Source organism: Mauremys reevesii, linkage group 4, assembly GCF_016161935.1.
Source record: "Mauremys reevesii isolate NIE-2019 linkage group 4, ASM1616193v1, whole genome shotgun sequence".
NCBI classification, from domain to species: domain Eukaryota; kingdom Metazoa; phylum Chordata; order Testudines; family Geoemydidae; genus Mauremys; species Mauremys reevesii.
The window spans coordinates 32,258,374-32,271,291 of record NC_052626.1 but is presented as its reverse complement, the minus strand read 5'-3'; the positions used below and the strand labels follow the sequence as shown (position 1 = coordinate 32,271,291).

The following is a 12,918-nucleotide window of genomic DNA, read 5'->3' as shown; positions in this document are numbered from 1 at the left end:
CAGGGAGGGGGAGGACTTGGGGTGGGGACTTTGGGGAAGGGGTGGGAAGAGGCGGGGCAGGAGAGGGGCCTCATGGAAGGGGTGGAGTGAGGGCAGGGCCGGGGGCAGAGTGGGGGCTTTTGTATCATTATATGAAAAGGTGTCAGTGACGCGGCCCTTGGGCCAATGTACTAGTCCTCATGTGGCCCTCATGGTGATTTGAGTTTGAGATCCCTGTATTAAGTCCTAGCCCAGATTGTCCTTATGCAAAAGGGACCTACCACATATAGATCTCACTTCTGATACAGAATGGAAGGAATCAGGCACCTCTATGACACTATTCCCTCTATTCCTCAGCAAAACTTTCAAGGTTGGGGGGCAGAGATAAGGCAGATTGCTATGGAGTGGGCAGGCTGGGGGTGTGGCTGGGAGGAATAATCATCATCCCCCCACATTCTGATTTGCAGAGTGTATATAGAAAATACATCCTGGGGCTCTAATATCTTGCCTGTTAAGTCCTCCCCTCCCTCCCACAGGTGTCTTCTAGAGGCCAGAGCTCGTGTGATGGCACAGGAAGGAGCATAGTTATTATAAGAGAATGTGGGAAATAGCATCCCCTCCACCCCCACCTCCAATGATAGGTTTGTAACATATCAGTGACTGTGCTGACACACAGAGAAACCCTCCAACCACAGAGGAAAACAAACAGAAAAGTGCGTTTCTGAATGTTATATAGATTAGATTTGTTGTACTTTGTACAGTCACTGACCTGCAAACAAGAATCAGGACCTTTTTCTGTTTGTGCTCTGCTCCTCTGCTCATAGCAGACCCCTGCTGAAACACAGAAACTTTCTCTTCAAGGGAGCAAAAATGAACCTTTTCCATACTCTCAAGGGTCTTATAAAGGGAGGAAATTGTATAATTCAGAACTTTGCTCAGAAGAGGTTCCAAGCTGACTCCCCTGACTCCTGGGCCCTCCCCAATTTTGTTAACCTGCAACCCTGGACCAGCTCACCCACTAACTCCCAATTCTGAATTCCCTGTCTGACCCCCACCTTGTCTACTTCAACATTGCTCACCTGCTCCTCTTCCTTCCCCCACTATCTATTCCTTCCAGGACTTCCAGCCTCTCAAGCTCCATGACTTCTCCTCCGCCATAAGACCCCTCCTCCCTGCCCTCTCTTGCCTCTCCTCCATTGTCTCAGTCATTGACTGTCTCCACTCTCTTGATTCATAGAAACATAGAATGTAGGGCTAGAAGGGACCTCGAGGAGCCATCTAGTCCAGACCCCTGCGCTGAGGTAAGTAAGCCTAGACCTTCCCTGGCAGGTGTTTGTCCAATCTGTTCTTCAAAAGCTCCAATGATGGGGATTCCTCAGCCTCCCTTGGAAACCTATTCCAGAGCTCTTATAGTTAGAACGTTTTGCCTAATATCTAATCTAAATCTCCCTTGCTACAGTCTAAGCCAATTACTTCTTGTCCCTCCTTTAGTGAGCAGGAAGGACACCATCCTCTTTATAACAGTCCTTAACATAATTGAAGACTTATAAGTCCCCCCTCAATCTTCTTTTCTCAAGACTAAACATGCTCAGGTTTTTTTAATCTTTCCTCATCGGTCAGGTTTTCTAGACCTTTTGTCATTTTTGTTGCTCTCCTCTGGATTCCCTCCAATTTATTCACAGTTTTCCTAAAGTGTGGCATCCAGAAGTGGACACAGTACTCCAGCTGAAGCCTCACCAGAGCCAAGTAGAGTGGGACAATCACTTGCCATGTCTTACATACGACAGTCCTGTTAATACACCCCAGAATGATATTAGCCTTTTTCGCAATTGTATCACATTGTTGACACATTCAATTTGAAATCCACTATAACCTCCAGATCCATTTCACGTTTTCCTAGTTTTCTTAGGAAAATGTCATGTGAGATGTGGGAATGTCAAAAGCTTTTGATCTCCTCTCTGATTGCAAGGTCTGCCCAACCAAGCTTCAGCCTTGGCTCCCTCCCTCCATCTGCTGCTTATTTTATAAACATGATTGTTTCACTGTTACTTTGTGCTACCTTTCCCCGTTTGCTTGTTGTACTCACCTGTTGTCCCCCTGAGATGTGCTGAGATGTAAGCTTTTTGGGGAAGCCACTGTTTCTTTTTAATTTCATGCATGTAAAATACAATGCAGGCCAGATCCTTGACTGGGGTCTCTAGGCTGTACTGTAATATAAATAATAAAGTAATATTAATTGGCAAAAGCCCCTTGTCATTTTGGGGCTAGTGAGAAGCAGCTCCCATATCACACAGGCAGCTGCAATGAGGTAGCAGCTTTGCAACTGAAACTGCCTAACCTGGGTGCTTGAGATCCAGGCTGCCACTGGTGCTGAGGCAGAGAAGGAGACGAAGAGTCACCAGACTAAAGGCCTGACTGAACGACCTACCGGGAGACTGGCCACCCAAGCGACACCCATATTAGCCTGCACAAAGCTGGGAATGCCCAGACATGTGCACCTCGGCCAAACCAGCACATCATCTATGGGAAGGTAAGGGAGTCAGCTCCCAGCAGCAGAAGGGGACACACCCCTCACATGCTCTCCCAGGGCAGAATACAACGAAACTCAATTTTGCTTCTCAGCAAGGCAATCTCACCTGACCTGAAGCTCCACGTACACACACACAGAGCTAGCTGTCCCCAAAGATCTCAGCTACGCAGGCATCTGGCTAAAAGAAAAGCCAGTCCTAACTTCCAAGCAATCACCAGCTGAGAACAGCAACCAGCGGGAGGAGAGGTGAGCCAGCCTGCCCAAGTTCAGACAGAGGAGAGGAGAGAAGAGAGGGCATCCCACCCCAGATTTCACTATCCAGCAGGAGAGGCCTGACTGCCTCATTTTTTGGGCCACCCTTGCATCAGACTTCAAGAGAAGATCAGGGTTTGAGCAATTCAAGGACCTGCTCTGTTCCAGTAAAGAAGTCTGTCTGACTGGGGGTCGGACACCACAATTGTGAGTACTGTCTATGCCAGTGGTTCTCAACCTTTCTGGGCTCAGGACCCATTTGTAAATGGTTATGGCCTGTTGCGACCCAGTGATTAGTCTGGGGGTGGAGGCCCTGTGGTGGTTTTGGGGTGGGGAGGTTGGGTCCTGCCTGGCACTCACCCCACTGTGGCGGTTCCTACAGCTTCTGTGCTGTGGGGTTGGCTGCGTGTGGCTCTCCGCTCCTGGCATTCCAACCGCCGGGGTCTTAGTGCTGCTCAGATTTGGCCTCGCCCCCCTGCCTTGACCAAATTTGTGTGAATGGAGTTGTGACCTCGTTCATGTGGCTGCAGTGCCACTCACTCAAATTTGGCCTACCTGGACTCCTGTTGTCATGACAACTGGGTCAAACCTGAGTGGCGCTGGGACGCCACAGGAGCTGCCACACAACCCTTTGAAACATTCTGGTGACCCAATTTTGGGTCCCGACCCATGGGTTGAGAAACCCTGGTCCACACTACACATGGTTAACTAGAAAATAGCTCTGGGCAGAGTTAATGGGCGCACAGATGGGCATCATTGCCTCCAAGTGACTGCAAAGACCTGAAATGGGCATTTAATTATTAATTGTAACTTTACCTTTCTTCAGTTTGCCCTCCAGAGCTACAACAGAAGGGACAGTAGGAATAAATCTGGCTGTATCATCATTCAGATTTACTATGCTATTGTGTGTGAATCACAGATTTGGGGTGGGGGAGAGGGGTGAGGATTTATTTATTTATTTATTTTGGCAAGGGGACTGTTATTTCCCTGACGCTAAGTCTGGGTACAAGGATATGGATAAAAGCTGGATCCTGCCAAATCCTGACAGTTTTTGGCCCCAGCTTCCCAAATGCCACCGCTTAGTTGGAGGAAAAAATCTAGTTGCTGCAACTACAAAAAAACCTCTACACACCTTGGTGCAAGAGCACCACAACAATACAGTTCTGGTGTCAGGATCCTGCCTCCTTTTCAAGTTAGTAAGTGATAATTAGAAAGTTTGGATAAAAAGATTTGGAAAAAATCGTTATTATTATTAGCTACTTTTATAAAAATGGCCATGTTTTACATTGAGGGCAGGGAAGAACTGTTCTATTTCCTTCTGATTTCCTTGCTCCATGCTGAAGAACTTTGAGAAGTCAGTGTAAGTCTAAGTGAGTAGCTTTCTCCCTTCACTTGTAAAGTTGTTGACCTAAAGCACACTCACACACCAGCCCCTGCTCTGGTCATGGCTACATCTTTGACCACAGAGCCTCTGTGCAAATGGTCCTGACTGTCCCTTGACCCTTTGACTCTTATCTCTTCATAGTGTAGGATGGATTCAGTTCATATGAATGTTAACACAAAATTGGAATTTCCTGAGGAAGGTTTAAAGTGCCGCCGCCGAAGCAAAAAAAACCCCAACCCTGGAGTGCCGCCCCTTGAGAAGGGCCGCCCCAAGCACTTGCTTGGAACACTGATGCTTAGAGCCAGCCCTGGCGGCACTACATCCATACCAGCCAAGAATCTGGCCCTAGGTTTCAAGGCAGCTAAGCAGCCAACTGGGGCCACGGGGCACCTCTCTAATACAAATTAATAATTATGTTAGGACTGTTAACTGTTTTTCAAATGTGGCCCTGAGTTGGCAAGCCTTACATGTATGGAAATCCCACTGAAGTCTGTAGGAATCCCACACGAAGGGCAAAATCCTGGCCCCACTGAAGTCAAACTTCTCTCCTCACTTAGAAGTCCCTTCAAAATTCAGCTCCAACCTACATTTTATCCAACCTACATCTTACATTTCCCCACTCTCACCTTTTGCTCCTTTACTGATGCCACCCTCACTGTCTCCTTTAACTCCTCCTCATGCTCATCCTTTGTGCCTCCTTCCATATCATCCCCTATGCTTCTACTACCCAATGTGCCAAGTCCTTCCCTGCTCCTCATTCAAATCCCCCCTAAAGACCCAGTTCTTCTGGGAGACCTGCTATTGCAAAGGGGAAAAAAATAAGGGAAAAAACTCTCTGGAAGGTAAATCCTTGTGCTGGGTCTCCAAGTGTCTTTGGAGTATTGGCCTTTCTGTGTTAGTTTTTGAGATGGTAAACTCTTTGGGGCAGGAGGCTGGCTTGCTATCTGTATTTATATGGCACCAAGCATACTATCAGTGCTTAATAAAATGACACTCTTTGGCAAACTCCCATGGACTGCAGTGGGGCCAGGATTTCACTCTTTTAGCCTGGGCATCCTTTTCTTACCAATCCACCTTGTCTTCATCCACTCTTCCTTCAAGTCTCTCATTAAGACCCACTTCTACAAACAAGCCTACAAACTCTAGTGTCCCCTACAAGGCAATACAAACCACCCTCCATTTAAATTGTTATAAATCAAGACTGAATTCCTTGGGGAAGAGACTGTGATTTTTACATGTCATTGATGCACACAGAGGGACAAGGTGGGTGAGGTAATCTCTTCATATTTTTACCTCACCCACCTTGTCTGTCTAATAACCTGGGGTCAACACAGCTACAGCAACAATGTAGAGCACACAGTTCAGATACTATGGTCATGGGAGCCACATAAGTGCGTAGGTGATTAATAATAATTGTGATATGAAATTAGTTACTATGCAAATGCTAATTTATCGTCTACAAATGGCATTTAATCGCTTTGCTGTAGTGGGTCGTTTACCCATTTTGCTTCCAGAATCTGTTTTGCTTATTCACTTGAACTGAAAGATAAAAATGTTAATGCTTTAAGCTATATCACATATTTTTAAGAGGTAAGGGGTATCAGTGACTTTTATCCAATTAATCTGTATTAGACAGCATAAACATAGAACACAAGTGTAAATATATTGGGCTAAATTTTCAGAAGAGATTAGTGATTTTGAATAGTGCTTCAGTTTTTGGATGTCTGACTTGAGATACCTTAAAGGGTATCTAATTTTCTGTTTTTCACAGGGCAAGTGCTCAGCAGTTTAAATATTTGCTCACTCCCAGGCAGTTTCAGCTTATTATAATATTACCTATCTATTTCCTAATGTATGCTGATCACATTCTGTGTAGGGACGCAGTTATGGTGCTGTATACCTACTCATTCCATTACACAGGAAATAGCCTTGGACATGCATAAAATAGTAACATACAAGGAGATTAGGGTAATCACATTGTCTCGTCCCTGCTTATGAATCAAGTCCCACACAACTTCCCCATGGAAACCCAGGCATTCCTTTTATGGTGACAAAGGGATACTTAATTATGCACGTATACGTGTTCTTGTACTGTTCTAATAACAGTATAAGAGTCACTTGAGCAGTAGATTTGATTTTATGAACCAAGAGGATAAAATGTAGGCTCTGTAGTGCACATTGAAACTGAATCTTTTTCATTCTTCCTTATTTTATTTTAGTTAATATCGCCCTTAAACTTTGAATTATCCTGCAAGTATTAGGGCTCATTAACTTTGTTTCAGCTTGCACTTAATGGGATGTCTTTTGTAACAAATATGAATCACATGAATGCTTCAGCCTAAATGTGTAATAAAAGTCCTGGAGTTACATGCCAGGGTTCAGTCAGAAGAAAGGTGTTGGGATTGTTGTCATATTTACAGGGCTACCTGCACCTCTGACGCCTCTCTAAGTGCATCCTCATGCCTTTACCTTTCCTGGATGGAATCATGAAATTCTCCCACTTAGACAGGGTCCTGGGCTACAGCATCCTGTGTATCAACTGCGCTTACCCAGCAGGGCTGACAGGGCTCGGTACCTGAGATTTTTCCCTGTGCGAGCTTGTGACGAGTGGATTACAACAACCCACCAAAGCCTTCCTAAAACAAAAGTATTGTTTATTTATGTAACTATAGGAACAGCGCACAAAAACGATTTTAAAACAACAGACGACCTATATGCATGTCAGTCTCACATAGAATCTAACCATCCTCCGGATGGGAACCCAGTAGGTCTAACTTCCTCCTGACTTCCACTTTGCAGGCTCTAGGTTCTCAGGCCAGGTCTACACTAAGAGGTTAAGTTAACCCTGAGTGTTGTAGGGCTGACCTAACGCCTGGTGTAGCCAGCGCTAGGCCAATGGAAGAATACTTCGGTCAATCTAGCTACTGCCTCTGGGAGGGAGGTGGATTAACTACAGCGACTGTAGTGAGTGACTACACTAAAGCGCTTGCAGCTGTGCTGCTGTAGCAGGTTAAGTGTAGACATGGAGAAGTTTTTAAGAATGAGGCTTTCTCCTTGAGGGAGTGTCTCTCTTTAAACCCTGTGTGGTCTTTGATTCCCCCTCCCCACAACAATTGGAGTTCCTCTTGGGGAAACCTATCAGGCAGCTCCAGCAGGGAGCCAAGCCCAGATATCAAAGTAAAAAACTGTTGTATTGTCTCTCAAATGTTTGCAGAGAAGGGTTTATCTGGATTAACCTCCCTCTTCCTAGGTATATTTCCTGACAATCCTGCTATTGAATAAACTCCTTATATGCATACCGTAAACATCACAATAACCAGACCAACATAGACATACTCATCCATAAATGAGTACAGGCAACTCCAAATCCATCTCAGGGCCTTTTCCAATTTAGCTTGTAGAAGAGGATTTTCAAAAGGAGAAAAGTTGAAATGTTCCTCTGAAGCTAAGGACGAGGCCATTAGGTGTCCCTAAAGGAACTAGGTTCACCTTTCTTCTAAGTCACGTTCTTATTAGTGATGGTGAAAAAAAATTGACACTAGAATACTTCACTGGTGTCCGAAGCAGGTTTTAGAACAACATTTAACTAACAGCAAGAAAAAATTTATAAAATAAACTACTTCCACTCAGGGGCAGCTCTAGGTATTTTGCCACCCCAAGCACAGCAGGCAGGCTGCCTTCGGCGGCTTGCCTGCGGGAGGTCCCCGGTTCCGCCGATTCAGCAGCACGCCTGCGGGAGGTCCACCGAAGCCACGGGACCAGCGGACCTTTCGCAGGCGTGCCGCCAAAGGCAACCTGCCTGCCGCCCTCGCGGCGACCGGCAGAGTACCCCCCAGGCACGCCCCTGGAGCCACAACTGCTTCCACTGCTGCTGTAATCTATGCTGGCGGTGTTCTTTGTCTCAGTCTATGTAGCTAGCTCCTTGAGCCATATGTGAAAGTCTTTGAGAATCAACAGGAAGTGTGGCACTCCATGGTGTCCTGTAAGATGTGTGGCAACTCTAAACATCCTTCTGAAATTTAACTCTTTGGAGTACAACTCCCTTTTTAAAAGAATGTTTTTACTAACATAACAGTAACTTAACATAATGGCATCTTTTCTGTTATGACAGCACTGTGAATCTCAATCAGTCTTTTTTGGATGTTCCAGGTCTACTCTAAAACAAAGTATCTTGAGGCATGTCATTCTCTTTAATATGAAGTGTTGTTGTAGCAATGTTGGTCCCAGGATATTAGAGAGAAAAGGTGGGTGACGTAATAATGTTTATTGGACCAACTTCTGTTGGTGAGAGAGACAAGCTTTCGAGCTACACAGAGCTCTTCTTTACGTCTGGGAAATGTACTAAGAGTGTCGCAGCTAAAGACAAGATCAAACAGATAGTTTAGCATAAGTAGTTAGCACATATTCTAAGGGACCGTTCAAGATGGAGTGGCCTGTCAACACCCCTGTAGTCATAGGACCAAAAGGAGGGTTAGTGATTACAATTAGTTGTAATAAGCCGTAAATCCAGTGTCTCTGTTCAGTCCATGATTTTTAGTGTCTAGCAAAGTTATCAATTTAAGCTCCCAGCTCATCTTTTGAAAGTGTTGTGGAGATTTCCTTTCAGGATGAGGACTGATAGGTCAGATATAGAGTAAATGGCTTTGTAAAAAATGTTCACCCACAGGTGATAGGGTGTTTTGTCTTTTATCATTTTCCTGTAAGAGTTCATTCGAGAACGTAGTGATTGTCTGGTGTCATCCTTATTGGGGCATTTAGTGCACGGGATGAGGTACACCACATGTTGTGATAGGCATGCGTAGAAACCATGGATCTTGAAAGGTGTGTTGTAGGGAGGGGGAGTTGATCATTGTAGCAGTGCAGATATGTCTACAGTTTTCTTGGAATCATAGAATCATAGGACTGGAACAGACCTCAGGAGGTCATCTAGTCCAGTCCCCTGCACTCATGGCAGAACTAAGTATTATCTAGACTATCCCTGGCACGTGTTTATCTAACCTGCTCTTAAAAAATCTCCAATGATGAAGATTCCACAACCTCCCTAGGCAATTTATTCCAGTGCTTAATCACCCTGACAGGAAGTTTTTCCTAATGTCCAACCTAAACCCCCCTTGCTGCAATTTAAGCCCATTGCTTCTTGACCTATCCTCAGAGGTTAAGAACATTTTTTTTCCTCCCTCCTCCCTGCAACAACCTTTTATGTACAGTTATCATGTCCCGTCTTGGTCTTCTCTTTTCCAGACAAACAAACCCAATTTTTTCAATCTGCTCTCATAGGTCATATTTTCTAGACATTTAATCATTTTTGTTGCTCTTCCCTGGATTTTCTCCAATTTCTTTCCTGAAATGTAGTGCTGGACTGGACACAATACTCCAGTTGAGGCCTAATCAGCCTGGAGTAGAGCGGAAGAATTACTTCTCGTATCTTGCTTACAACACTCCTGCTAATACATCCGAGAATGATGTTCACTTTTTTGCAACCGTGTTACACTGTTGGCTTATATTTAGCTTGTGGTCCACTATGACCCCCAGATCCCTTTCTGCAGTACTCCTTCCTAGGCATTTTGTATATGTGCAACTGATTGTTCCTTTCTAAGTGCAATATTTTGCATTTGTCCTTATTGAATTTCATTCTATTTACTTCAGACCATTTCTCCAGTTTGTCCAGATCATTTTGAATTATAATCCTATCCTACAAATCACTTGCAACCCCTCCCAGCTTGTTATTGTTCACAAACTTTATAAGTGTACTCTCTATGCCATTATCTAAATAATTGATGAAGATATTGAACAGAACCAGACCCAGAACTGATCCCTGCGGGACCCCACTCGTTATGCCCTTCTAGCATGACTGTGGACCACTGATAACTACTCTCTGGGAACAGTTTTCCAACCAGCTATGCACCTCCATAGTACCTCCATCTAAGTTGCATTTCCCTAGTTTGTTTATGAGAAGGTCATGCGAGACAGTATAAAAAGCTTTACTAAAGTCAAGATATACCACGTCTACCACTTCCCCACTATTCACAAGGCTTGTTACCCTGTCAAAGAAAACTATCAGGTTGGTCTGACACAATTTGTTCTTGACAAATCCATGCTGACTGTTACTTATTACCTTACTATCTTCTAGATGTTTGCAAATTGATTGCTTAATTATTTGCTCCATTATGTTTCCAGGTTAAGTTAAGTGACTGGTTTGTAATTCCCTGGGTTGTCCTTATTTCCCTTTTCATAGATTGGCACTATATTTGCCCTTTTCCAGTCTTCTGGAATCTCTCCCCTCTTCCATGACTTTTCAAAGATAATAGCTAATGGTTCAGATATCTCCTCACTCAGTTCCTTGAGTATTCTAGAATGCATTTCATCAGGCCCTGGTGACTTGAAGACATCTAACTTATCTAAGTAATTTTTAACTTGTTCTTTCCCTATTTTAGCATCTGATCTTATCTCATTTTTACTGGCATTCACCATGTTAGATGTCCAGTCACCACCAACCTTCTTGGTGAAAACCGAAACAAATAAGTCATTAAGCACTTCTGCCATTTCCACATTTTCTGTTATTGTTTTCCCCCCCTCATTGAAAAATGGGCCTACTCTGTCCTTGGTCTTCCTCTTGCTTCTAATGTATTTGTAGAATGTTTTCTTGTTACCCTTTATGTCTCTAGCTACTTTGATCTCATTTTGTGCCATGGCCTTTCTAATTTTGTCCCTACATACTTGTATTATTTGTTTATATTCATCCTTTGTAAATTGACCTGGTTTCTACTTTTTGTAGGACTCTTTTTTGAGTTTTAGATCATTGAAGATCTCCTGATTAAACCAGGGTTATCTCTTGCCATACTTCCTATCTTTTCTATGCTGTGGGATAGTTTGCTCTTGTGCCCTTAATAATGTTTCTTTGAAAAAATGCCAACTGTGTTCAATTGTTTTTCCCTTCTAGACTTGCTTCTGATGGAATCGTACCTACCAACTCCTTGAGTTTTCTAAAATCGGCCTTCTTGAAATCCATTGTCTTTATTTTGCTGTTCTCCCTCCTACCATTCCTTAGAATCATGGACTTTACCATTTCATGATCACTTTCACCCAAGCTGCCTTCCATTTTTAAATTCTCAACCAGTTCCTCCCTATTTGTCAACATCAAATCTAGAACAGCCTCTCCCCTAGTAGCTTTCTCCACCTTCTGAAATAAAATATTGTCTCCAATACATTCCAAGAACTTGTGGGATAATCTGTGCCCTGCTGCGTTATTTTCCCAACAAATCTCTGAGTAGTTGATGTCCCCCCATCACCACCAAGTCCTGCGCTTTGGATGATCTGTTTTTGGATGAAGTTTTGCATCTGTTGTTCTGGCAGGGTCTGGTGCTGCTTTGAGTTGGGGTGTCCCTAGTCTGTGCAGAGCTTTCTTCTGATGATGTGGTTGTCTGAAGGCTAGAAGTGGGGGTTGAGGAAAGAATTCTTTCAGGATGGGGTCCAATCAAGTATGGGTTGTAGTTGTTTGATGATACCCCATATGGGTTCCAGTGACTGATGAAGTTATGCTGACCTAAGCCCCAGTGGAAACTCAGCTAAGTTGATGGAAGAATGCTTCTATCGACCATCGCCCTGGGAGGTAGTGTTCCCACAGGAACAGAAAAAAACCTTCTATACGTGTGGGCTGCATCTACACTGTGGGTAATGCTGGAAAAGCTATGGAGTTGTAGCTATGCCAGCATAGTCTCCACAGTGTACACATACCCTTACTCTTCTCCTTTTCCAACCTCTATCATCCTATTAATGATATGTTAGACACTTTACAGATATATAAAAAAAGGCCTTTTTCCTGTCGCAAAAAGCAGGGAAGAGGAAAGGAGGCCACAAGAGGCAGCATGAATAAACTCTGAAGTGCAGCACATTTGTTATAGTTCCATGATTTTTGCTTTAAAGTTTGATTCAAATAAATTGTAACCCCTCAGCTAGGCTGAAATGATAGCAGCAAGGGCCAGGTTCAATACATAGGGGTCCCTTCCCACCACGTAATGCAAACCAGCTTGAGCCCCCCCCAGTGACCTGGGAAAATCTTACACACACCCTTGGGTGCCTCAAGGAGGCAATACTTCCCCTCTCGCAAGCACAGACTCTTGGTGTAGCGGAAAAGGTTTAATCACATCAGATAAACAACAAGCATTAAATTTGGAAAATACCTCAACTAGAGTTCATAGGTCAAACCGTGAGCAAAGACCCACCCCAGCAAATTGGGCTGTGTCCTTCTCTCTGGGCCCTTGAGTCCAGCAACCCCCCAAATCACCCACAGTCCCAAAAGTCCCACAATTCAAAAGTCTCTGTCCCGGGTCAGTGCAGCCCCAGAGTTCAAGAGTCTCTTTGCAGAGGTCCCCCTCCCCAGCCTAGGTAGAAAGGGGCACCTTACGTGGTTCGGGGCCAACTGCCCTGCCTCTTTGTGGGGTTCTGCTTCCACTAGTCATCCCCGCAAACAGCTCAGCTCCGCTTGCTCTGTGGGCTGCTCCGCTCTGCCAGCTGCTCTGGTCCACCAGCTGTCCTGTGATCCGCTCCAGCCGTCCTCACGAGCTGCTCAGCTCCACTCACCCAGTGGCTGCACAAACTGCTCCACTCCACTCTGCCAGTATTGCTTCAGGCTCCCCCACTCATTAGCACAGTGCTCTCAGCTCAGCAAGTCCGGCTCTTCAGTGATTTCAGCTCCACTCATTAGCACAGTGCTCTCAGCTCAGCAAGTCCAGCTCTTCAGTGATTTCAGCTCTTAGTGATTCCAGCTCATAGT

At 44.6% G+C, this 12,918-nt stretch overlaps 1 protein-coding gene across 4 annotated transcripts in view; it reads right to left on the bottom strand.

Moving 5' to 3' along the window:
* FOXN3 (forkhead box N3) overlaps positions 1-12,918 on the bottom strand; it is a 399,108-nt gene that overhangs the window by 312,207 nt on the left and 73,983 nt on the right. For 2 of the 4 annotated variants that reach the window (XM_039535613.1, XM_039535610.1), the window contains exons 2-3: positions 2,066-2,186; positions 749-813 (exon numbers count right to left, since the gene is read on the bottom strand). The gene's annotated coding sequence lies outside the window, so the exon portion shown is untranslated. Of the gene's footprint in view, positions 1-748; positions 814-2,065; positions 2,187-2,615; positions 2,632-12,918 lie in introns of those variants that run through there. The other 2 variants (XM_039535611.1, XM_039535614.1) reach the window with 2 other exon arrangements.